The sequence below is a fragment of the Peromyscus leucopus genome, chromosome 3, assembly GCF_004664715.2.
Source record: "Peromyscus leucopus breed LL Stock chromosome 3, UCI_PerLeu_2.1, whole genome shotgun sequence".
NCBI lineage: Eukaryota > Metazoa > Chordata > Mammalia > Rodentia > Cricetidae > Peromyscus > Peromyscus leucopus.
The window spans coordinates 58,066,091-58,092,911 of record NC_051065.1 but is presented as its reverse complement, the minus strand read 5'-3'; the positions used below and the strand labels follow the sequence as shown (position 1 = coordinate 58,092,911).

The window sequence follows — 26,821 nt, the reverse complement described above, 5'->3', positions numbered from 1 at the left end:
ACCCACAACAACATCCAGTACCGAAAGGGCCCCTTAGAAATGCTCATCTAATAACGAGGGGACAAATTACCCTATTGCTTTGTACTCAACTTTTTCCGCTGCAAGGTCTGGTTAGGGCTTTGACAATAGGGAAGCAAACGTCCTTTCAGAGAGGGGTCGAGGCTGCGACCCAGGCCGCACAGAGGAAGAAAATGTGGGGGAGCCCCTTGGGAGCGGAGGTCCCAGCTCCCCGCTCTGGGGACTGAGCGGAGGTCTCCTTCGGATCAGCAACCATTTTGGGCCGCGGGAGCCACTCGGCCGCCGCGTCCACGGTTTGCCCATCCAGTTGCCCTCCTGGTCCCGACCCCGGCTAAGGCTGCAGGCGCGGCGGCCCGAGAGGCCGCCCGGGCCGGCCGGGGGCTGCGAGGGCGCCGCCCGAAGCCCCCTCCCCGGGGCCGCGGGAGCCGCGGTGGGATCGCCATCATGGCGGCCTCCGGGCGGGGAAGCTGGGCCGTGCGTCGCGTGCGTGCCTCCTCCCTCCCCTCCCCCTCCTCGGCGGCGGCGGCGGCGGCAGAGGCGGCAGCGCTCGCCATTGCCGCTGGTGGCAGGAGGCTGCGAGGAGCCGGCGCGGTCGCAGTCTCCACGGCGCAGGCCCACGGTAGCGCAGCCGCTCTGAGGTGAGTGCCCTACCGCGCAATCTCCAGCTATTTCAGCCCCGGCGCAGCCGCAACACGCCGCCCGCCCGCCGGCCGGCCGGCCCGCCCGCAGCCGGCACCCTGCCGCCCCCGGCTCGGGGCCTGGGCCCCCGCCGGATTCGGCCTGCCTGGGGCGGGGGGCCCGGGCCCGGCCCAGCCAAACCGCCACCCCGAGGATGCGCAGGCCGCACTAGGCCCCAGGCGTCCTGGCGGGCTCCAGAGGGAGGCGGCTGCCCTCCCGAGAGCCCCAGGGTTCCGGCTTCCCCTGCCGCCTCGGGTTCTCCGGGCCGCGGCCTTCTCCGCGCCGTGGAACCCCGGGCCTGGCCTTCCCCACGGGCTCGGGAGCGGGCGGCCCGGGAGAGCGCGCCGGGCCCGGGAGCGGGAGGTGGGTGGGCTGCGCGGGACCGGAGCGGCGGCTCGGCGCTCGCCCCCTCGGCTCTTCCCGGGTCTCGTCCGCCGGCGGCGCGGCACGGCCGGGCGGGGCGCGGGAGCGGCTGTCTCTGGCGGGAGAGGAGGCTGGTGGCTCGGCCGGGCGACCTCCGAAGCTTCCCTCCCGCCGGGGTGGCGTGGGCTGGCTACCCAGGTGGACTGGGGGGCGCCGAATATGGCGCGCTGCCCACCTTCTTGCAAGTTGCGATGAGGCGCCTAGGCGGCAGTTCGAGGAGGAGGGCGCAAAGTCCTTTTGTACGCAGAAATAAGGAGCGACATTGTGTTTTTCCTCTCCGGCGGAGATGCCCACCGAGGCGCCTGGGTTCTTCCCGGGCCTGGCGTGGTGGTCCCTGAGGTCGGGGAGGGGGCAGGTGGCGCACCCCTCAGAACCGAACCTTTGCCTCGTTTAAAACGGGGTCTGGGGTGGTCTTGCGCTTGGTACTCTCCCCTATCCCAGGCTTTCGTGGGTTCAGGGCTTTGCCATTGCATGTTTTGTAGTGATGTCCATTGCGTCTCTCACCTGTTGTCATTGCTGCTGGACCCAAACGTGGTGCGGTGCACCTGACTGCCCACCAGAACTTGAAATTGTTAAAATACTTAATGTTGTTAGGGCTTCAAAGGATATCTGCTCCGACCAGTTGGAGGAGCTGTTAACAGTTTGTCCCATCTTCCCAGCCATTAAAATATCGTGTACTAATTGTTTACGTTAGAGTTGCTATCGGTTGGGCAGAATTCTTTCAGTAGGCAGAGCAAAATTCACATTTACTGAGAGTTTAAACGGTGTTTATTTGGGTGAAGGTTAGTGGGAGTGAACCTGTCAGTTGGGACAGTGCTCTGTAGAAGAAGGGTACAGCTTTTGTCCTGGGGGGAGTGGTCCTTTCCCTCTTGAATTCTTTTTCCTTTGGTCTTGAACAGTAAGTTGTTGGATTGTTCCTCACTCAAGGAAAGAGAAGAAGGTAACATTAGAGATACTTTTTTATAGGTGTGTTGGTTTGGGTTTTTTTTTCATTCAGTTGTGTCCCGACTCCCTAACATTGTATGAAAGTTCTTGACAAGTTACCCTATAAGGTAGTGAAAATACGGTTAGTTATGAGCACGAAAGGAAATATATAGTCATCATGTGTATTTACTTTTAATTTGGGTGCTGAATTGTGTGCAGATTTTTTGGGGGGTGTCAGAGGGCTTCTTTATTTTTTCTTCCTCTTTTTTGGGGGGGCTGTTCTGTGGGATCTAACCCCATGGCATTGGACATGCAAAAAACCAGTTGCTGCTGACCTACACTGGCAGCCTTGTTTCGTTTTCCTGATAGGAGTTAGACTTGCTTTCAGTTGGGTACCTGACCCAAACAAAAATAAAACAATAATCAGATTAAGAGTCTTTTAGCCCACCTTATTTAAAGTCTCTTGACTTTGTTATCTCAAACTCAACATGCAGAAGGGAAAATGACTTTTTGCTAGTAGTGGTTGGTTCATATTCTCATTTAGCCACAACTAGCCAACTGAAGCTAGGTGTTTTCACAAAAATACTGTTAAGGGAAACTACAGGGTTATAGAAGGGACTTCAGGTTTCCCTCAACATTGGTATGTATTTCAGTGGGACCCAAGGTTGTGGCTTTTTTTTTTTTTTTTTAATTAAGGCATAATTACACACCCGTTGCTAATTTAGTCAGGGAGTTGAAGGCCATTTAAATCATTCCATGATTTAAGGGCATAAGTTGTTATTGCTGGTAATCTATAGGTTTGACCAGACTCTGGGTTGTCTATAGACAAAGCTTTTTACGTGAAACAACTATGGGCAGGTGACTTTTAAGGGAAAATTAAGATATATATATATAATCTCACCAGTGCTAGGGTTAAAGGCATGCACCACCATGCCAAGCTGACATTTTTATATATATATATATATATATATTTGCAATAAGACATTCTGTAAATGTTTGTTGGAATAATAGTGATGATGAACAACAATTATTGAAGTTGGATTTTGTTTCAGTACAAAAAAATCAGCATAGAAAGTCATGTTGACTTATTTTTGTTTGCTTGTTTTGTTTGGGTTGGGGAGAGATAAACCGTCAGTCTTTAGAAAGGACAGTCTCCAGAAAGTTAACCTGTCAAGTCTGTCAGGTCCTTGAACAAGTGCAGTGAGTGCACCGTGCTGAAACATACTTGCTCATCTACTCAGTTGGAGGCTGAGGGGACTCTGTGCTGCTGAGACGTCCCATCTCTCCAGAAAATAAGATCTTTTACTCACATGCTCGTGTGTATGATGCTCATATTATACACATACGTATATAATTTGGAAATCAATCTCAAATCTCACAAACACCAATCTGTAGTCTGGTGAAAGGCATATAAGGAAATGTTCTGTTATAGAATGTTGTTTGTACTTTCATGTTTTCATTAAACTGTAAGAGCATTTTTTCAGCCCAAGCTTACCAAATACAACTTTTCTACCATCCCTTAGTAAAATAGCAGTTAAAAAGGCACATGTTTGTGTTTCTTTTAGAATACATTGTTTGGGGCCTGGTGGTATAGATCACTGGTAGAGCAAGTGCTTACCTGGAGCAGGGCATTGGGTTCAATCTCTAGCCCCCCTAAAAGTTGTTTAGACCAAGTGTAGTTTTTTTTTTTTTTTTTTTTTTTTTTTTTTTTTTTTTTTTTTTGTGGCTTGTGTATTATGTATCATGGTTTCTTACTTTCTTAAATTGTTTTATACGTGTGAGTGTTTGGTCTGTGTATGTCTGCACTGCTTGCAGGCCTGGTGCTGGAGGAGGCTAGAAGAAGGTATCACATCCCCCGGAGCTGGAGTTACAGGTAGTTGTGAGCCGGTGTTCAGATACTGGGAACCAGACTTGGGTCCCTGGAAGAGCAGTACATACTCAGTACAGACTGCTGAGTCACCTCTTCAGACCCCTGTTTTAATTTTTTAGTATGTGTTTGTATGTTTGATGTATCTGTGTTTATATATGGGGATGTACACGTTAGTACAGGTGCCTGAGGAGTCCAAAAGAGGGCATCACCCCCTGGAGCTGAAGTTAGAGGTGGCAGTGACCTACCCAGCTAGAGCGCTGTGGTTCTCTGAAAGAGCAGGCAGTACTCCTAACCACTGAGCCATCTCCAGCCTGGTGGTGTTTTTTTTTTTTTTTTTAAAGATAAGAATTTGGAATTTGTGTATCCTTGGCTGGCCTAGAACTTGCTGTTTAGCTAGGGTTGACATTGAACTTTTAATCCTTCTGTCACCAACTTCTAATGCTGGGATTAAAGGCATGTGCGTTCTTGCATGGTAGGCAAGCACGTTCAATATTTGAGCTACATCCTAGCCATTAATACTTACCCATCCTTATTCAAAGGAGAAGAGGAGGCTGGAAGAGAAGTAGTAAAAGGAATTGAAACAAACCAATTACAGGCGTTTTCAGACTACAACTACACTAAACTTTGGAAACTTTTAATCTTGGAGCAACAGGAATGTTTTGAAGTTTGTGATATGGTGAAAACTTGGAAAGGGACTTTTTAACTGCTCAAGGAAAGCAAATGGAATAATTATGTATATGTGTGTGTGTGTGTGTGTATCTATCTATCAATCTATCTGTCTGTCTATCTATCTATCTATCTATCTATCTATCTATCTGTCTATCTATCTATCATGTCTTGGATTGTAGCCCTCCCCCGTACAGCAGAAGTAGGTTAATGTGTTTCAGCTTCTCCTCAATTTACTTTAGTGATCAAGACATCAGAGGCTTCATTATGTGGTCCCTATGCCTAAACTGTCCTAATGTGTTCACATTTACTTGACATTAAACCACTTTTGAGCTGAAGAAAAAACAAAAATGTAACTTTTTGGAGATACTCAAACACATTGTGGCTGGCCCTTAAGACAAGGCTGTATTGTACGCTCATCATGGTCACTCAGAAGATCACCGTGACTGAAGGGGTCTCCTGAAGCCCAGACTACATGGTCTGTTTTGCCTAGCACCAAGTAGTGTGCTTAAAACTCCACCTCTTACCACAGTATCATATAATTTCTTGAGGTAGCCTAAGTCATACCTACTAAGGGTGTGTATTTGCGGGTGTGCACTTGTGTGGTTGGAATGATCACTGTGATTTGGAGGGGTGCAAATATTTTTTCAAAGAAGCTGCAGGAGCTACTCTTTGTATGGGTCATCTGTTTGGTGATTGCAGCTACTTGTGGGAATCGTGTTGCTTAGCATATGGTTAATGTAATTCAGGCTTGGGCCGGAATTATTTTTTAAATCCAGTCTAACTGATCTCCTTGGTTTCAGATGTGCAGTTTGGCTGATAATCTTGAGATCTTTTTAAGTGGTGCCTGTTGGATAAACTACCCTGGACCCTTTCCAGAATGTTTTTGAAGAGTGAGCCTTGTATGCATATATGTTAAGACTATCTTTTAAAGTGCCTGCCTTTTACTGTTGGCAGTTGGAAGCTTTTTGGAACTTAGGAGAGTGCTGCTGCTGCTCCTGAATGTTAATGTCAGGCTGGCAGCTAACCTACAAAGAACAGGAGGAAGTGAAGAAATGTCTCTGTGAAACATTGCTTAAAGCTGTTTAAGCGTGGACTAGAAATGGCGAGCAGGAAACAGAGCTGAATTCTTGTTTTATGTTTAAAAGAGAGGCATCCCCTCCATTGAGAATTAAACTCCTTAAGAGTGTCCTCACTTAAGAGTTTTGCCATTGTCGAACATTTACAGGCAGTCTGTATTTTCGGCCCATTTGAGGTACCAGAGCCACAAACCTTGGGCCAGGAGGGGAAAGATGAGCTCAACTGTTCTACAATTTGTAGAAACTAAAATGGGGTAAAGAAAGTGATGTGGGAAGAGGAAGGAATTGTTTGGGGGACATTCCCTGTGACACAGGGAAAACAGAAATTAGGGAAGATTTATGTGTACTAAATAGAGGTTTGAGAAGGATTAGGCTGGAGGGAGGCTAACAGCAGTGCGACCTGAGAAATAGCAAATAGGTTTTACTTGTCCTTGAAGAGTGTAGAAGACGAGATTTCCACTTGAACTTTGATTGGGGAAGTTTGGGAGGCTGGTAATCTACTCACGAGTAGAGTGTGGATTTCTGTGGGCATCGGGGCCACAATGAGGCTTCAGCAGAGCGGGCGTTCCAGTTTTAACTTTGTATTGGTGCTGAGTCCAGGCCCTTGGACCTGCCAGTCAAGCTGGGTACCACTCAGCAACATCCCTAGCAATCAATGCTTTTTTGTTTGTTTGTTTTGTAAAGATTGACATACACACTTTGGAGTAGTGGTGTTTGAGGCTTGTGGATTGTACTGTCAAAAGAGACAAGTGCTGGTGGTTATGTGATTTGTGTGACTATTGAATTGAAGGAGTTAAGGACTGTTAGCAGTGATTAGTCTCGTTAGTGGGTGACTATGATTCCTTTAACATAAGGACTCTGTAGGAAGGAGAGCTGACCCCACACATTTTCCTCTGACCTGTGTGCATTTGTACACATCATGATAACCTGCATGTCCCTTGCTCCACTCAAGAAATTAAAATTTTTAGGAGGTGTCTTTTGTGTATATGTATATTGTTTGCCCTGAATCTATCATCTGTCTGTCTGTCTATCTCTTTCTTTCTTTTTTTTTTTTGTTTTTTTTTGGTTTTTTTCAAGACAGAGTTTCCTTTGTGTACAAGACAGAGTAGCTTTGTGCCTTTCCTGGAACTCACGCTGTAGCCCAGGCTGGCCTTGAACTCAGAGATCCGCCTGCCTCTGCCTGCCTCCCGAGCGCTGGGATTAAAGGCGTGTGCCACCACCGCCCTGGCTGCCTTGCATCTCTTAAAACACAAATTTATCTTGAGCTTTGAAGATTTATGATAATAGTACAATAAATACATTCTATAAAGTTTTTAGTTCTGGAGTTCAGGGATGTATTGTAACTGTGTAACTCTCACTCTTGAAATTACAGGCAAAATTGTGTGTGTGTGTGTGTGTGTGTGTGTGTGTGTGTGTGTGTGTCTCTATTAGAATTTTGAGAAGGGCCCAGTCTCGCTTTTATGAGATTCTTGCAGGCTCTTGACACACAAAAGTCAAGGGCCTTTTCAGTAATGTTAATGATGAAATCCGGTGATGCTTGTGTTGGCTAGTTGGCCGAAATAAGTTCCAGGGAGGGATTTTGAGTGGGCCTCCTAAGTGAGGAGCTTTGCTCTGAGGTACTTCTTAGAGATGGAGTAGGGACGCTTAGTGGAGGACAGGAGGAGAGCTAGAGCGAAGCTAAACAGTTGAAGAAATTTACCCGGTCGCTGTGGGTTTTTATTCTTCAGGACTCAAGCCAGTGTCTGACTGTTCGTACACAGAGGATACTGTAGGCTTTGGGAGGGGTCAGTACTACTATTTTAAAGGAAAAAGAGGTTTTTAAAGAAAACAAATTAGCTCGTAGATTATGTTCAGAAAAAAAATTTTAAGTTAAAAATTGCTTTCTCTTGCCGGGGGGTGGTGGTGGTGGTGGTGGCGGCGGCGGCGGCGGCGGCGGCGGGGGGCGCGGCGGCGGCGGCACACGCCTTTAATCCCAGCACTTGGGAGGCAGAGGCAGGCGGATCTCTGTGAGTTCGAGGCCAGTCTGGGCTACCAAGTGAGTTCCAGGAAAGGCGCAAAGCTACACAGAAACCCTGTCTTGAAAATCCAAAAAAAAAAAAAAATTGCTTTCTCTTATTTATTTATTTGTTTGTTTGGTTTTTCCAGACAGGGTTTCTCTGTGTAGCCTTGGCTGTCCTGGAACTCACTCTATAGATCAGACTGGTCTGGAACTCACAGAGACTCGCCGGCCTCTGCCTCCCCAGTGTGCACCACCACCACCCAGCAAGAATTGCTTATAGCTTAAAATTTTCTAAAGTATACAATTGTTTCAGTTTATTGATATATCGCAAGATATTTGCTCTCCCTACCTAATTTATGTGGTCATGAAGTGAAAATACTATTGTTTTGTTTTGTTAGGGTCTTTGAAACAGGAGTATAGAATAAATACTTTGAAATACTTTGATATTCAAGATAGTTTAATGCTAACACATTACTTACAAATAAATATCCCAAGCTAGGTGTGGTAGTGGATGCCTTTAATCTCAGCACTTGAGAGGCAGAGGCAGGTGGATCTCTGAGTTCCAGGATGGCCTGGTCTGCATAGTGAGTTCTAGGACAGCCAGGGCTACATAGAGAGACCCTGACTAAAAAATAGACAGACAGACAGACATTCCATACAAAAAAATCTGCTTAGTTCCCAGAGTAGTTAATTCTGAAATTTTAGATAATTGTTACTTTTTAGTTTTTTACTCAATCTTTGGCCTTTGAAATTAGATTAGGAGACAGTTTTTATCGGTTCTTAGTTTCTGTGTGGTAATCTCTGTACATTCATTTCTATTTATTTATTTATTTATTTATTTATTTGGTGCTGGGAAATTGAACCCAGAAAGTATCCTTGCTACAAGTCTTCTACCAGTAAGCCACGCCCTTAGCCCTAATCTTCACACTTTTGATTGCCATGCTCACAAATAATTAATACTGTTGACATTGTTTTTAGACTATCCTGCAGAAATACTGGCAGATACAGGAATGATGGATAGATAAGTTTTGGCTAATTTTAAACAGAGAAAGTTTATGTTACATAGTTTGTGGCTAGTTTGTGTTGATTGAAAATTTGACACATAATTATACTTATTTGGGGCTATAGTTGTATTGGCTTAAATGTAAGTAGTGTACAGTAGTCCAGTCATAGTAGTTAGCACATTCAGCACCAAACACATTTATGTTGAAAATATTTAGAATCCTCTTTCCTTCCTATTCTGGCTCTGTGCTATTCTGTAGACACGAGAGCTTAATGCAGTTGTATTTTGTGCCTGTTAGCCAGCCTCTGCACATCCTTTTTACTGCTGCTTTCCTTCTGCCAACTCTTCTCCTTCTGGACCTGTTGAATATGGGTGAGGACACATGAGTTTTGTCGTCCTCTGCTGGCCTGTTTGACTTGTTAGAACAAGTCATGCATGTTGCTCTGAAGTGGATTATTGTATGCACTAATGTACAAGGATCCAAATAGAAGGAAAGTATTTTGTCGGTTCCTTAGGCCCTCTCCCTCCCTCCCTCCTTCTCTCTCTCTCTCCCTCTGTCTCCCTCCTCCTTCCCTCCCTCCCCCCTTTGGGTCATTAAGTAGTTATGAAATAAAAGTTTTAGTGACCAATTTCCCATATAAAAAGCCTGCATATGGAGGGATCAGCAGGGTTTGCTAAGTCGGTGTACCATCACTGAGTCAGCACCGCAGCCTGCAGTAGGCATGAGTACTGAATATAAGCAAGAAATGGTCCTGATCTATAGCTAACTATAGTGTGGCTGCTGAAATTTTGCCTTTCTTTAATTTTTGCTTTTATAAAATTTCTTGTGAATAAAAGTTACTTCTAAAATGAATTCTGCGTCTTTTATGTTAATAACTATATTTACTGAATGTAAACATACATAATATGAATTCACTATAGAAAAGTAAGAGAAACGTAACTCATGTAAAGAACACTTTAATATATTTGATTTTTTAAATTATTACATTTATGTGTGTGTGTGTGTGTGTGTGTGTGTGTGTGTGAGAGAGAGAGAGAGAGAGAGAGAGAGAGAGAGAGAGAGAGAGAGAGAGAGAGAAGACAACACAACCTGGAGAAGCCTGTTCTCTCCATCATGTGGGTGTCAAGGTCTCAACTCAAGTCCTTAGACTTTATGCACTGAGCAGTCTTACCAGCTTAATAGATATGATTTTAGATCATTTCCTAGGTGTACATGTACACACAGTCCATATATCACTGTATTTGATAGAGAATAATACAGTGTATACTACCTTAGACCATCTTCAATGTATTTGATATCACCAATTTATTTTTGTCCTAGAACTTTTTTTCTTTTCTTTTTCTTTTTTTTTTTTTTTTTTTTTTTCCGAGACAGGGTTTCTCTGTAGTTTTGGTGCCTGTCCTGGATCTCGCTTTGTAGACTGGCTGGCCTTGAACTCACAAAGATTCACCCGACTCTGCTTCCCAAGTGCTGGAATTAAAGGCGTATACCTTCTCATATTTTCTTTTTGAGATAGGATATTTCTATGTAGTTCTGGATGTCTTGGAACTCTTTTTGTGAACTGGGCTGGCCTTGAACTCAGATCCTTGAGCCTCTGCCTCCAGAGTGCTGGGATTACAGGCACCACTGTACCTGGCTCCCTGAATTTTTTTCTTTTCCTTCCTTTCCTTCCCTCCCTCCTTCCCTCCCTCCTCCTTCTCCCTCCCTCCCTCTCCTTCCTTTTTTCTTCCTTTTTTTTCTTCTTTTTCAAGACAGGATTTCTCTGTGTAACAGTCCTGGCTGTCCTGGATCTCAGTTTGTATACCACAGTGGCCTCAAACTCAGAGATCTGTCTTCCTCAGTCTCCCAAAGTGCTGGGATTAAAGGTGTGAGCCACTACTGCCTGGCCAGTATTTTATATCTTTATTGCATTCTCCTACTTTCAAACTTTAAAAATATTTAAAACTTTATTTTTGTTTAAAACCCATATAAGCTGGGCATGGTAGCACAATCTTGTCTTTATATTCTGTGGTAGCTCTAGTAGGATAGGAAGTTCAAGGTCAACCAGAGCGCACAGGGAGTCCGAGACTATTGTGGGCTATGTGAGATTCTGCCTAAATACGTTCACTAAGCGTATTTTAGTCTTGACCTACACAGGGCTACGGTAATGTCAGTGAAATCTAACTCTACCTTTCTACCACTTAAGGTCCAGGGATTGTTACCTTGTAATGACAATGCTGCCTTCTGGATCCTTCCTGAAGGACCTGACAGAGGTATTGAGATCTACTTCCTCAGAAACTTGTGCATAGTAGTTATTTACTTTGTGTGTGTGTGTGTGTGTGTGTGTGTGTGTGTGTGTGTGTGTGTGTGTGTGCTGTTGGTAATCAGAAAATACACTATGAACATCTACTCAATTACTCTTTTGGCATTAGGATTACAAGACATTGTAAAATTACATGCATGGACACACATGGTTAAGAAAAGGCTGGAAAATGAAGGAGTTTGGATAAAACTCCTGGGAAATGATAGAGCAGAGAGCTAGGGCAGAAGGAACAGTGCTTCAGGTTCAAGGAAATAGGGCTGCTACAAAGTGGGTTTTGTCTTCATCCTCAGTTTGTTGCAAATAGGAGGCTAGAGACATCCGGAGCTGCACTGGGAGGCATATGCCTGTAATTCCAGCACACGCGGAGGCAAGAAGATCGAGACTTTGAGGCTGGCTAGGGTGACTTCTCAAAATGAGAGTGTGTGGTGACATGTTTTATACCAGCCTCGGGAGGCAGAGGCTGACAGATCTTTTGGGAGTTCAAAGCCAGCCTGGTCTACAAAGTGAGTTCCAGGACAACCAGGGCTACACAGAGAAACCCTGTCTTGAAAAACAAAAAGTGAAGTGTCCCTTTCTCTCTGAGCATCTTCAGTGACAGAAAGCCTAATACTGCCTGTCAGAGTTCAGCCAGTCTTGGAGACCTGGAGCTGACCAGAAATGTAATTTCAGGCTTGGGATGGTAAAACATCTGACAGGCAAACCCAATGATCCATGTTTAATTCTCAGGGCCCACATAAGAACGCTGAATGCTAGGGTGTGCATCTGTGATCCTGGCACTTCTACCAAGCATGTTCCTGCCCACATGTTCACACAAAACTCCTATGTATATGAGTGTTCTACTTGAATGTATGCCTGCATACCAGAAGAGGGCATCAGTCCCATTACAGACAGTTGTGAGCCACCATGTGGTGCTGGGAATTGAACTCAGAACCTCTGGAAGAGCAGCCAGTGCTTTTAACTGCTGAGCCATCTCTCCAGCCCTCATGTATAATTTTATTTATTTATTTATTTTGAGACAGGGTTTCTTTGTGTAGCTTTGGAGCCTGTCCTGGAACTCACTCTGTAGCCCAGGCTTTAACTGAAATTGTACCTTAGAATTTTTTTCTGTGGATCTTCTGTTGTTCTCTAGGGTTTCCAAAAACAAGTCTAGTTTCCATTTTGTTACAATATTGTCTCCATTCTAGTTCAGCTATTCTTATATCCCTTAGCCTTCCTGGGAAGAAAAGCAAGTGTGTTAGGAAAATAAGGTTGTGGAGGAAGGGCTGTATTACGTTCCTAGGACTGTTCTATCAAATTATCAAAAGCTTAGTGCTTTGAAGGAAAAGAAATGTATCCACTCGAGAGAGATGTGTGAGTGGGTAAAGTCATGGTGTGAGCTTAGCAACAGTTGGGATACCCAGAACACATGTGGAAGCTGGGTAGGAGGCAGAGGTGGGATCCTTGGGTAAACTAGCTAGTGAGACTGGCTGGAGTTGACTAGCTCTGGGTTCAGCAAGAGACCCTGTCTGTGTCAGTAAAGTGGAACTTGATTGGGGAAGACACCTGACATCAACTTTGGGCAGTCACATGCATGTACACATGCGTGCATGTCTGAACCTACATGTGCAATTACATACATGCTTTTGTTAATGTGGGTTATATATATTTTATTTGTTTGGTTTTGTTTTTGTTTTTCAAGACAGGGTTTCTCTGTAGCTTTGCCCCTTTCCTGGAACTCACTCTGTAGCCCAGGCTGGCCTGGAACTCAGGGAGATTCACCTGCCTCTGCCTCCCAAGTGCTGGGATTGGGATTAAAGGCGTGTGCCACCACCGCCCGACCAATGTGGATTATATTTTTGATATTTGTCATATTAAATACTAAAATGGAAATTTCAAAAATGTTTGTTAATTTAAAAATACCAATAATAGACATACAACATGTTGAAATTTTTTTATTTCTTTGGTTAAAGTATAGGAAGCTATCTCAATCAGATCACACACACACACACACACACACACACACACACAACACACACAATTACAAACATCCCACACAAGTTGAGCCTTTTTAGGTACTTGTGGATATTATTCTTAGATATTAAACCCAAACTCCATAACATTAGCTTCTTGAACATGAAGTATAAAGTAGAATATGAAATCATAACTGTACTTTTCTTAAAATCTATTTGATTGTCATACACCTTGGATGTATGTATGTTGAGACAGAGTCTGACTTGTCCAGCCTGCCTACAACTCCTAGGCTCATGATCCTCTTGCCTCTGCGTTCCTGATGCTGGACCTGCCACAAAGCCTAGCCACAATGGGTCTTTTAACTCAAGAATGACCTTGTGGGTATCTGACATGGGTAATTTGGAAAATAGTTCACTGAGTTATGTAGATCTTATAAATACTGTCACAAGCATTTATTAATATCTCCATTATTTGATCAGAAAAGACTTGAGTAATGAAAAGTTATCAGGCTTACTGGAGTAGATACAAAATTTTCCAAAATTCTATCACTTGAAATACCAGATTTTGTCATTGGCATTTAGTAACAGGTTCACTTACAGTTTTTGAGAAAAATCCTGTGCAGGACTTATATGATAATATAGTTTGTTAGCCATTTTATCAAAAAAAAAAAAAAAGTGATAACTGTTTTGGAAAAAAAGGTTGCTAATTTAGTTTGCAACTCAAACCATGCCCCACCATGCTTTGAGGACCTGTGACTGTCGTCACAAGGACAGAAATCCTTGTGCATACTTTGCGTTTGTTGAGCAGGAAGAGGCGGAAAGGGTGGGTATTCGATGAAACTAGTAGTAGTTGGAACCGAGGTTCACACCTGTTGTGTATTATCCCATTACTTAGGAGGCTAAGGCAGCAGGGTTACTGTGAGCTCAAGGGCTGCACACGGAGTTCCAGGCCATCAGGGACTGTCTCAAAAACCCAAATAAAGGTGTATGACATTCACCTTTATTTAATCCCAGCACTCAGGAGGCAATGGCAGGAGATTATCTGTGAGTTCAAGGCTAGCGTTGTCTACATACGGAGTTCCAGACCCTCCCAGGGCTACATAGTGAAACCCTATACACCAAAATTAAATAATTTTTACTCTTTCTTCAAGTGCATGCTTAAATAAAGTCTCCCTCTTTGCTGTGAGCATGTGAAAATGAAGATTATATGGCTGATAGTCAATCCGGTATGGCACTGTTATATTGGATTGTCCTATGTTAGTACTCTGATTCCACCATTGCTGCTGCATCCTAAATGTTAATTGAAGGGGGGGGTATTAGTTACCATGAAAGTAGTTTGTTTGTACGGTGTTCTGCCTGCATGGATGTATGCCTGCAGGCCGGAAGAGGGCACCAGATCTCATTATAGATGGTTGCTGGGACTCGAACTCAAGACCCCTGGAAGAACAACCAGTGCTCTTAACCTCTGAGCCATCTCTTCAGCACCATGAAAGTAGTTTTAACCCGATTGATCCCTTGAAAGAGTCTCAGAGACCCCTTTGATTCCATGGTCACTTACAGACTGATCCTGAACTTTATACACAGAAGGTACAGAACGGACATTTGATGAATTTGATGTGCTAATATTTAAACAAGACAAAGCTCCCTGAGTACAGTTTTGTGGGCAACCTTATGTCCATGCAGGCAGCCTGATTGGAGAGCAGAGTTTCTACTGCAGCTGTGACAATAGTGTGAGCAGACAGAAGTAGATTATATGGCTCAGTACCTCAGACCATGAAATAACTGAATACAGCTTGATAAGTCTTTAGTGCCAACATTTGAAGCCTTGTTAGATTTCTATTAATGGGTTCTCTATTTTTTGTTTTAATTTTGTAAGGTGGGGGTGCTCCTCAAGTAGGATGGAACTGATCAGAAAAGCAAATACCAATTTCAAGTTCAGTGGTCATTATTGTGTTGATTTGTTAGTCTTTTGATGAGGGCCACAAAAGGTGAGATGTGAACCACCATTTTTAGTTTCCTGATGAGTTAGTACACGGTGCTGCTCCTCTCTTGATTTCTAAACAAGCCTTCCTTTCGTTGTTAGGGGGAGTTAGTTTTCAGGAACATTGTTTACTCTAAATCTTTATAATCTTTGAATTGAAAGAGGCTGTTTCTTGAAAAAGAGGATGGGGTTGTAATTCAGTGATAGAGTGCTTACCTGGTATTTGCAGGCTCTGGCAGTCCTCACATTAAAAAAAAAAAAAAAAAAAAAAAAAAAAAAACAACTTGGAGGGAGGGCCTATAGGAAAGGAATTAGTGAGAGCAAAATAAAGTATCTATGAAGATGCCTCGGGACTGGAGAGATGGCTCAAGGGTTAGGAGCACTGGTTGCTCTTCCAGAGGACCCAGGTTCAATTCCCAGCACTCACATGGCAGCTCACAACTGTCTGTAACTCCGGTTCCAGGGAATCTGGCACCTTCACACCAATGCACATAAAACAAAGTTAAATAAGTTATTTTTAAAAAAGATGCCTCCATGAAACTCATTACTCTGTGTTTACGTACAAAATTAATTATAAGAAAGAGTATGGGGAACTGGAGAGATGGTTTAGTGGTTGAGAGCACTGTTCCAGAGGACACAGGTTCAATTCCCCGCACCCACATGGCAGCTGACAACTATCTGTAACTCAGGTTCCAGGGGATCTGACACCCTACACAGACCTACATGCAAGCAAAACACCAATGGACAGAGGAAAAAAAAAAAGAATAGGACAAATTGTTATTTCATCCTTGCAGAAATAAATATTGAGTAAAGACATTGCTTCAAAACAGGGAATGTTTATATAAATATATATATATATATATATTATTTATTATATATATTTTTTTTTTTTTTTTTTTTTTTTTTTTTTTTTTTTTTTTCTTCGAGACAGGGTTTCTCTGTGTAGCTTTGGAGCCTGTCCTGGAACTTGCTTTGTAGCCCAGGCTGGCCTCGAATTCAGAGATTCGCCTCCCTCTGCCTCCCGAGTACTGAGATTAAAGGCAGGCAAGGTGTGCACCACCACCGCCCGGCTGATTTACACTTTTAATAGAAATTAATGAAGGGATTGGCTATTTCAAATACTTTCTTAAAAATAAGATATACTTATTTTATGTATATGGATGCTTTGTCTGCGTGCGTGTACATCTATCTGCACATCAGAAGAGGTCATCTGATCCCGTGAGACTATAGTTACAGACAATTGTGAACTGACATGTGGTTATATGGGAATTGAACTCAAGACCTCTGAAAAGAGCAGCCAGTGCTCTTAACTGCTGAGCCATCTCTCCAGCCCCCTGAGTAAAAATTTTATATTATAAAATGGTAGTGCCAGTGGGTAAAAGCACTTGCTGATAGCCTGACCTTGATGGATCCCTAGGTCCCATGGTGGAAAGGAGAGACTCACCTCGCTAAAGTTGTCCTCTGACCTCCCTATGTATGCTACAGCACATGTCTGAACTTAGAACACATCACACACACACTTATACAGTGTGTGTGTGTGTGTGTGTGTGAGAGAGAGAGAGAGAGAGAGAGAGAGAGAGAGAGAGTGTGAGAGAGAGTGTTGGGCATGGTGGCTTGCTCACCTGTAATCTCAGCACTTTGGAGGTGGAGGAGGAGGGCCAGGAATTCAGGATCATCCTTGACTTAAGTACAAGCCTATCTGGGTTACATGAGGCCCTGTCTTACTGACTTCCAGGGGGAAAAGTCATTGGAAAAGTATATATTATAACTTGATGAAACTGGTGCAGTGTTTGACTGGTTATGAGAGGCATTTTTATACGTACGCTTTTGTAAATTTGCTTAGTCCTTATTCATAAAGTTAAGCGAGATTATAGCAGGAAACCTGGAAACATCTTTGAACAGTTCTAAGTTTTCCTGAGAACTTGAGTTTTAGAGAAAAAGCTATTTAATGTTTTCTTGGCTTCTACCTGGTTTCTACAGAATATATAAGATAATAAACTAAACCACTTGGTAACCAAGAAAGTAATACTGATTCTTTAATAGAATTAGCTTAACTATGAAAGTAAAATGAGTAACTCAGAGTAATCTCTGTTGTCATTTGTATGAGCACTTTTTATTAGAATAGTGAATAAAAATCCTTAAATGTCCGTATAAACCACAGAGCTGTGTAGTCTTAAATAGACTTACCCATCCACTATACCTTTGTGATAAAGAGACTGTTCCTTTTTCTTATCGTTGCTGTTTTTGGCGAGGGATAGAGTGATAAAATGGATAGCATATCCCGTCCACTTTTAGTTTGAGCCTTTGTCCACCTGCCTGCATTTTGATAATCTCAGCCTACTAAAATAATGCATATTTGTTTTGTTTTCAGGGGGTTGTTTGCTATGGTCTTTATTTCTGTAGGGATGAGTGTTAAAATTGAAGGTGGAAATAGTGGTAGGACCCCCCCCCTTACTTTTTAGGACTACATATGTGTAAGTGCCTGAAAGTATGTACACTTGTACTCTCATGGAAACCAGAAGAGGTATTGGATGTTCCTCCTTTGCTCTTAAGCTATTTCTTTGAGGCAGGACCTCTCTCTGAACCTGGGCTTGAATTTTCTTGGTAGACTGGGAAGTAGCAAGCCCCAGCAGTCCTTCCTGCTAGGGTCTGAGGTTATTGGCACGTATGGAATGCCTAGGCCAGTGCTTTTAACTGCTGACCTAACTCTTTAGCCTCCGCCCCCGTTTTTTATTATTATCACTATTGCCAAGGGGAGGTGTCATAGTGCCTGTATGAGGTCAGAGGACAACTTTGTGGGTTCTGGGGATTGACTGGGTGGTTACATGGCTTGCTGGACAACTGACTACCCGCTGTGCCTCAAGACAAAGGAAAATCATAAAGGATACTAAGTTAATGACTTTCTTTCATGCTTGTGCCCTCCCCCTCTCTTCATTCCCCACAGGGTCTGAATATGTAGCCCTGGCTAGCATGGACTTCACTGTGTAGCCCAGGTTGGCCTCAAACTCTTGGTGATCTCCTGCTTCAGCCTGCAAGTGCAAAGATTACAGGCAGAAGCCATGATGCTCAGCTGAAAATCCTAAGAGTGAGTGTGTGTGTGTGTGTTGTGTGTGTATGTGAAGCTATAATCTAATTTAGTTGAAAAGGGAAAGAAGACGAAGGAGTATTCCATAAGAGACATGCCTAGGAAATTTATTGTACCAGATATTGACAGCGTGTGCCTATAGGGACATCTTATAATAATATCTAGGAAGTTAGCTTTATTGTGTAGCATATTTTAAACATTCTGTGAGGGGCTGGAAGGTGACTCAGTGGGTAAAGCTATTTGCCACACCAGTCTGTCTGACCTGAGTTCAATCCCCAGAACCCACATAAGAAGCCAGATGTGGTGATGCACATCTGCCGTCCCAGCACTTCTCTGGTGAGGTAGTAGTAGAGAGAGGAGAATCCCCTGGAAGCTTGCTGGCCAACCAGCCTAGAGTGTGCAGTAGTGTGACTCAAACAGTGAGAGACCCTGACACAAGGGAAAAGGAGAGACCCAACTCCCTAAAAGTTGTCTTCTATGCTAGTGTGTACATGCCTACACTTACTCATCATACATACACTAATTAACAATAAATCAAACATTGTCAAAATTTTACAAGATGTTTCTAGTAAACATATTTACCAGGTAGATGGTACTTACCTTTAAATATTAACTACTATTTTGGTTTCTTTCATTCATTCATTCATTCATTTAAAAATACGCTCTTACAATGGACCCTGGCTGTCTTGGAACTCCTTATGTAGACCAGGCTATTCTCAAACTCACAGAGATCTGCCTGCCTCTGCCTCCTGAGTGCTGAGCTTAAAGGCATGGCCCATATGCCTGGCTATCTTAAGTTGTTTGTTTGTTTTTTAATGAGAAACTATGAAAATGAAACATTACAGATATTTCTGTTCTGCTTAAACCAGAGTACTATGTATTGCTTATACTTTCTTCTTAGCAACTTGAGGTCACTGTGGGAAGCAAGTTACTAGCCTGTGTTGGGATTTCCTCAGCAGCAATGCTTTTGTATTCATTTCTCCTGTGAACTGTTGGTTAGATTCTATCAGCCCAGCATGCCACTGCAAGAAGAGAGGAGGAAGAGTGGGATGCAGAGCCTGAAGTGCTGCTCTCCCTGATGGCTCTAGTGGGAAGCCGCCAGCAGCCATGCCTCTTACTGGAGAAACTGGATCACTCCATCTCTTCTGTCTGTCCTTCTGTACGTTCACATATATTCAGCACTAAAGAACTGTAAACTGTTTGTAGTGTTCTACCATTCCCAGTAACATACGGTGGACATTTTATTTATGAATAAAGCTACTATATCCTTCAGGACTTGTGTGGTATGCCTCCATGCTGACAGACCTGGATCCTGTCTCGCACAAGCATGACGCTGACTGTCCACAGCCACTTTACTCAGTGTTTCTGCCATGCTCCTCTTGTAGAGTGATGTCTTGGCAGCCAGAATTGTACTTAGCACTTTTATTCCAGAGATCTCTGCAGTGAGAAAGGGACCTATCTTGTTTTGACCCATGTGAACTTGGTTCTAAGAGACTAGGAAAGTTGGGTGAGCAGCTGTTGGTGGGTTGATAGCCAGCTGCATGCCGCCCATTGTGGCCAGGACCAAGGATTACACTTGATGCGCACCCACCCCCACCCCAAATGTGGCAAATTGTATCAAAGATCACATCAAGAAAATTTCAGTGACAAAAATATTTTTTAATTCTTCTAATTTCATCTTCCCTTGTCCAGGGTACTTTAAAATATGTAATCTGTCCAGGCGGTAATGGCACATCACCATCCCAGCACTGAGCACTGAGAGGCAGAGGCGGGCGGATCTCTGAGTTTGAGGCCAGCCTGGTCTACAGAGTGAGTTCTAAGACAGGCTCCAAAGCTACACAGAGAAACCCTGTCTCAGAGGAAAAAAAAAAAAAAAAAAACTTAAGAAAAGAAAAACAAAAAAATACTTAATCTGAATGCTGCAAACTTTTACTTATCATGAGGAAATTTTGGTATTTTTATTTTAAATTAATGCTGTGTAAACAGTATGTAGGCAGTTTGGGTTTCTTTAGAAATCTAGGGTAACATTTTAGAAATTACCCCCTTTTAGATATATGGATCTCTCTTATAAGTTAAACCAATTCCACAGTGGAGATGTTAATTTTAATTTGAGGTAGAGTTGTTCTGGTTTTATAATCAACCACTTCCTAAATTTCATTGCCCTCACTCTGCTTTATTCTGCCGGCTGCTTTATTTTCCTTATCTAGAAATCTAATGTGAGTTTTTCATTATATCGCTGTGCTTTTTGTCTTCATTTTATGCTATACTAAATTTATTTCTTTAGGTATTCAAGATAGATTAGTGAATTACAAAGTAAACATGGAAGTTCAATATGTAGACTTACTGGCCTTTGAATCATAGAGCTCTGCCTGCCTTTGATTCCCCTGGTGCTGGGATTAAAGGAGTGGTCTACAACACCCTGCAGAAATTTTTCCTTTTTACTTGTTTGTATTTATATGAATTCTCTGCACGTACACCTGAATGCCAGTAGAGGTCATCCGATTCCATTATAGATTGTGAGTCACCATGTGGTGCTGGGAATTGAACTCAGGACCTCTGGAAGAGCAGTGCTCTTAACCTCTGAGCCATCTCTCTAGCTCATGAAATTTAAACTTTTGATCAACCAGGAAAGTTCAGATTTACATTTCTGATACTGTTTGGAGTTCTTGGGGAAACATTTTTGTTTTATGTTATTTGGAAAGTTTTGTTTTGTTATTAAGCAACAAAATAAGTACTGTATCTGTCTTAATTTATTTGATATGTTTTCAAGTAATTTAGATAGATCTGTTTCACATCCATGTAATACGTGATTTAGAGGCATTGAATAGCTCTCCATACTTAAATGTCTGTTTTCTTTCATATTGCCTCCCAGTTTCACAATTGTGTTAACTCAGTGGGGTTTCGTTTATTACTACATAAAGTAATGGCTCCCTCTGGACATGGTGGCTCACATCTGTAGTTCCAGCAAACCTGGTGCAGAGACAGGAGGATCAACACACATTTGAGGCCAACCTGGTCTACACTGGCAAGTTCCAGCCTAGCCCAGGACTACACAGTGGAACTGTGTAAGAAAGAAATCAAAACAACAAAGAAATAACATCTCCAGTGTGGCTACAATGGAACCTTTTACATTCCTTTCTCTTTCTAAAGTGATGTGGCCTGGCAGCAGTGGTTCCCTGTGCCGTTGCTGGCATTTGAGGCAGCTGTGGTGTGTTTACCTGTAATACCAGTACTCAGAAGGTGGAAACAAGAGCCCTGAGCTTGAGGTCAACCCATAGTATCATAGCAATACTCTATCTCAAACAACCAAAAAGATAGCTTAAGAGAAATTATTGATACTGTTTTTGACCTTCAGAAGGCAATTTCATATTGTTTAGTGTAATAAAATATGAAACTGTCTTATATACACAGTATATAGAATTATGCTCATTGCCGAGATAGATTGTTCCTGACCTTTCCTGTGTGCCCCGTTGCTGTTAGCTTGCCTCATTTGTCTTTTTTTTTTTTTTTTTTGTAGTATTGGAGATGGGATATCATGCTCCCCAGGTTGGTCTTGTCTCCTTGTGTATCTGAGGATAACTCTGAATTTATTTTATTTTATTTTTTTTTTGGTTTTTTTCGAGACAGGGTTTCTCTGCGTAGCTTTGCTTTCTGGAGCCTGTGTCACAGAGATCCACCTGGCTCTCTCCCGAGTGCTGGGATTAAAGGCGTAACTCTGAATTTATGATCCTCCTGCCCCCACTACTCAGCACTGGGACTGCACGTGTACCCACCATGCCAGGTGTATGCAGTCTTAGGGAATGTTGAGCCAGGGCTTTATGCTGCTAGGCAAGTACTACCAACTGTGCCACATTTCCAGCCTGGACTGTGGATTCTGCATAAAGAAGAATATTTAAGTCAGTCAAGGTATTGGACACCAGGAATTCCAGCATTCCGGAAATGGAGGCAGGAGGGCTACATAGCAAAATCTTGTTTAAAAAGAAAATTTGACAAAAATCATAAACAGATCCAATAGATGACTATAAACTATCATTGTGATGCTGCTGCCTTTGAAAAAGTTAGCAGTGGTGTTTCTGTAACTGATTTGCCAAGAAATTAATGGTTCTGGATAATAAATGTTGGCAGTACTTTGAAAAATATAAATGCAGTTCTCTCTCTCTCTCTCCTTAAAAATTTCTTAATTTTTTTTATGTACAAAAACTCATGATTTCTTTCACTGTGTAGATGGTCTTGAATAATCCATACAAGGAAGGTCACTGAGTCCAATGTAATGATGTCCGTGGCTTTCCCACGCTGGCGGCATCTATTCAATCCTCTCCCAACTCAGACAATTCCAAGTGAAACTTCCACCTGGTGACTGCAGTAAGTACAGCTTCTGGTGATGCTCTTGCCTTCAGATGGCCGATGAGGGAATAGAGCAAAAAGGGAGCAGACATAATTTTTTTCTCAAAACTGTTTACATAAAGACCACCAACTGACACTCTGTTCAATGTTTCCCTTCAGAAGTTGGCATCTCAGCTGTTCTGACATTTACCCCCGGCCAAAAAAAAAATGACTATTGAGTTCTAGTTACGAAACAAACTCTTTGGGAGTTGGGGATTGCAGGTGTGCCTGGCTGAGTGGTTAGAAAACTTACTTAACATGTGCAGGGCTCCTGGTTCCAATCCCCATCACTGAAGAAACAGAAAGGATTTCAACATAGAAACAGCCTGAAAAAAATGAATAGAGCCCACTTTGACGGCTCTTTCTGTCTTCATCAAGTGGTCAGGAAATCTTGGCACCCTGCCTTCAACATGTGTGAAATCTGACTACTTCTCAGCACTGTGCTGCTGCTGCCCGGTCCGAGCCATGTTCGGGTCTCAGTAGTCCTACCATATTCCACTCTCCACTTCCTTCAGTCTGCTCCTTACACATCACCACAGTAATCATCAGAAACACAGAGTAGATTTTGCTGTCTAGTTTTATGTCAACTTAACAAAACTAAAGTCACCCGAGAGGAAGGAATCTCAAGACAATGCCTTCATAAGATGGGACTGCAGGCAAGCCTGTGGGGCATTTCCTCAATTAGTGATTGATGGGAGAGGGCCCAGCCCTTTGTGGGTGGTTCCGTCCCTGGGCTGGTGGTGCTGGGTGCTATAAGAAAGCAGGCTGCGCAAGCCAGTACACAACATCCTTAAAGGCCTCTGCATCGCTCCTGTCTCCAGGTTCCTGCCCTGTTTGAGTTCCTGTCCTGACTTCCTTCAGTGATGAACAACGATATGGAAGTGTAAACCAAATAAACACATTCTTCCCCAACTTGCTTTTGGTCATGGTGTTTCCCTGCAGCAATACAAACTGTGGCTAGGACATCGATCATAGCCCTCCTGATGAAAGTCTTCCAAAGACTTTTCCTCTCATGCTAAGTCAAGTCTAAGGCTCTTACCTAGCCCACACACCATGCACTTATGGTCTTGTACTGCTTCTCTGGTCTCATCTGCCACTCCCGTCCACATACAGGATCCATCTTGCTGTCCTGCTATCCACACAGCAACACACCAGAGAACCAGAGTTTGGATGCCCAGAACCCATGGGAATGCTGGGTGACACTTGTAATTCCAGCTTCAGAAACTGGAAACAGGGATGCCCAGTGCAAGCTGGCTGGTGAGACTAGACATCAGCAAGCTCTGGGTTTGATTGAGAGACTGCCTCAGTGACTAAAGTGGGAGAGTAATCAGAAGATGAGTTAAGACATTGTTTCGGGCCTCCACAGGCACAAACATAACCTACCCACAGCTACTTCCCACCCCCTACACACGTGGTCAAAGACAGGCATACATCACACACACACACACACACACACACACACACACACACACACACACACACACACAATGGAGACGGGGAAGAAGGACCTTCTTTGAGCAGCACACAGCACTCTCCATGCTCTCACTTTCCCATCTCCCTAATCTTATATCATTACTTCTCTCCTTAGTGCTTATTGTGCCTAAAATTAGATGTGTGTTTATTACTACCCCCTGCCCCTTTAGGATGTAAAGTCCAAGAAGTCAGGGATGGGTTGGTTCACATTAGTGTTAGGAATGAATGTTTGAAACTTTGTTGTCCCCCATGTTTTTTGCTTCTTATTTACTTATTTGGTTTAATTTTTATTTTATTTTGGAGACAGGGTCACTATATAGCCCTGGCTGACCTGGAACTAACTTCATAGACCAGGGAGGTCTTAAATTCAGAGATCCACCTGCCTCTGCCTTCTACGTGCTAGAATTAAAGGCATGTTCAACCACACCCAACTTTTAGGTTTTGTTTTGTTTTTTTTTTTTTGGGGGGGGGGTCCCCTTCAACCATTATTTATTTGTTTGTTTTTTTTTGCAGCAGGTATCATTCTCTAGGCCAGACTAGCCTGGAGCCCATGGCAGTCCTCCTGCCTTGGCGTCCCAGATGTGGAAAGGATGTGAGTCTGTGTGGTTGGGGTTGCTTCTTTTATTGTTTTGCTTTATGCTTTATTCTCAGTAGTTTTCTCGTTTGTTTACCAGCCCTGTTGATGAGCCCAGTACTTCCACCTACGTTACAGACTTCCCCAAGTTCCGAGTGAGCATCTGTGGGGCAGCTCTTAGAGTTCCTGCTTCCTCCACAGAGCTGCGCTCACTCCTTCTTGTGTGGAGCCTGGCTAATGAGCTTCACTCCAGCAGAAGAGCGGAGTCCTGGTTTTCCTCACTGCACACATCTGCTTCACTGAGTTCCTCTGCTCGCCACTGCCGTAGCTCAGGTCTTGCTGTGCTGTTTCATTTTTTCACCTTTAGACAGGCTTCCCTGTGGAGCCTGGCTGCCCTGAGCTGCAGTGTAGACCAGGCTGGCCTCCAAGTCACAGAGACCCATCTGCCTCTGCCTCTCCTGGGCTAGGATTCAAGATTGGGCCACCATACCCAGCTTTATCCTCATTGTCGTAAGTCACACCTCTAGTAGGTTCCCCAGGGATCACTGCATCAGTCACTGACTAGATCACCTCTAGCCTCAGTCCTCCCCATGGTCACACAACTGGGATGTTGCAGAACACCACTTAGCTTTTCAGCCTGGCATCATTGCTAGCAAAGCCTAGAGTCTGAAGACCTGTAGTCTATGGGTAGACTGGGTTATACTCTCTCTCCGAGGGACTGCTTACTAGTTTTTAGAGAAACTAATGTTTAATAAAGCCCTCTTACCTCAGGTTTAAAAAGATGTGCTATTTTATATTTAACAGGTATATATATATATATATATATATCTGTTTGGGTATGTACATTCAAGTGCAGGTGTCTGCAGATGCCAGGGTGTCGGATCCCTGTAATAACAGGCGGTTGTGAGCTGCCTGATATGGGTACTAGAGATAGAACTTGGGTCCTCTGCAAGAGCAGTATGGACTCTTGATGGTTGAGCCGTGTGTCCAGCCTCTCATCTCATTTTATGAGTAAGTACTATTATCTTACAAATTGCAAATAATTTTGAAACCTTGTAGTAGTAGAACTTTCTCTTCACTTTTGTTCTTTCTTCTTTCTTGTGTTAGAAAGGAATCTTTTTTTTTTTTTTAATCAGGTGCCTCTGAGCAGTAAGAATAACTACAGGTTAGTTAGCACAGTGTCTAAGACTCCACCCTCCAGCTCCCCCCAGCTGAACCCATTGCTTCTGCTCCAAAGGCCATACTATTTTCTTTGCTCAGAATGTTCACCCAGATGGCCTGGAACTGGTTTACAGATGGTGGTGAGCCACCATTGGGGTCCTGGGAACCAAACCCAGGGCCTCTCCAAGAGCAGCAAGTGCTCTTAACTGCTGAGCCATCCCTCCGGCCCCTTCTGCGCACTCTTGACGGTAGACATGCTCAACTTCTTTCTGATGGTTTTTTGTTGGAGATGTTTTGTGCAACTCAGACTGACCTCTGACTTGCTGTGTGGCAGCAGTGACCTTGACCTGCCTTCCTCTCTCAAATGCTTGGTGTGCCACCAAGCTAGACTTCACTAAAGTTTTAGAATGATACAAAAAGTTTTAATAGTATGAGGAACTTTTTTTTTTTTTACTTTATATCAAATGCAAAAAGTACTTATAAGATATGTACAAAGGAGTGGAGTTTGCTTCCCAGCCTCCACTTCAGTAACTCACAACTTCCTGTAACTAGCTCCAGGGGATCTGATTCTTTCTTCTGGCCTCCCAGGGAACACACACACACACACACACACACACACACACACACACACACACAGCATACATTCACATAGAAACAGACAAATATAATAAATCTAAATGTTAGAGAAGAGATGGTAGGAACTAGGACCCAGCAGACCTGGCAAAGGTGTTCTGGGGTAGTGATTTAAGATGCTTTTAGGTTTTTGTTTTGTTTCCTTTGGGGTGTATGTAGGGGTCTGAGAATTGGACCAGGACCTCATGCTGGTTTTGGTGCCCCCTCCCTGCCAGGGTTTCTCTGTGTAGGCCTGACTGTGCAAGGAACTTGATCTATAGGCTGGGCTGGCCTGGAATGCACAGAGATCTGACTGCTTCTGCCTCCTGAGTGTTGGGATTAAAAGTGTGCTCCAACACCGCCCAGTGTTTTTTGGTTTTCAGTGCCTGTCTTTTCTCAATTACCCTCAAAGAACATGGGTCATTTCTATAAGAATACATTATAATGTTTAAAATAAAAATAGAATGTGAGAGTTGAGGGCCACAGTTTTTCTCAGAATATGCATGCTAAAATGATATGATAATGCCTGACAGGAATTCAGTACATATTGGTTAAATGAACGAATCAGTGATTGAGTTGTACACATTCCTAGATGAATGCCATTCGCATTTATAATACTCCCGTGATTTTTTTGTGACTT

At 43.4% G+C, this 26,821-nt stretch overlaps 1 protein-coding gene across 3 annotated transcripts in view; it reads left to right on the top strand.

The window, feature by feature from the left end:
- Positions 1–571: 571 nt before the first annotated feature.
- Positions 572–26,821, top strand: part of Nrf1 (nuclear respiratory factor 1) — a 112,834-nt gene continuing 86,584 nt past the window's right edge. For all 3 annotated transcript variants that reach the window (XM_028866186.2, XM_037203685.1, XM_037203684.1), the window contains exon 1: positions 572–656. The gene's annotated coding sequence lies outside the window, so the exon portion shown is untranslated. The remainder of the gene's footprint in view (positions 657–26,821) is intronic.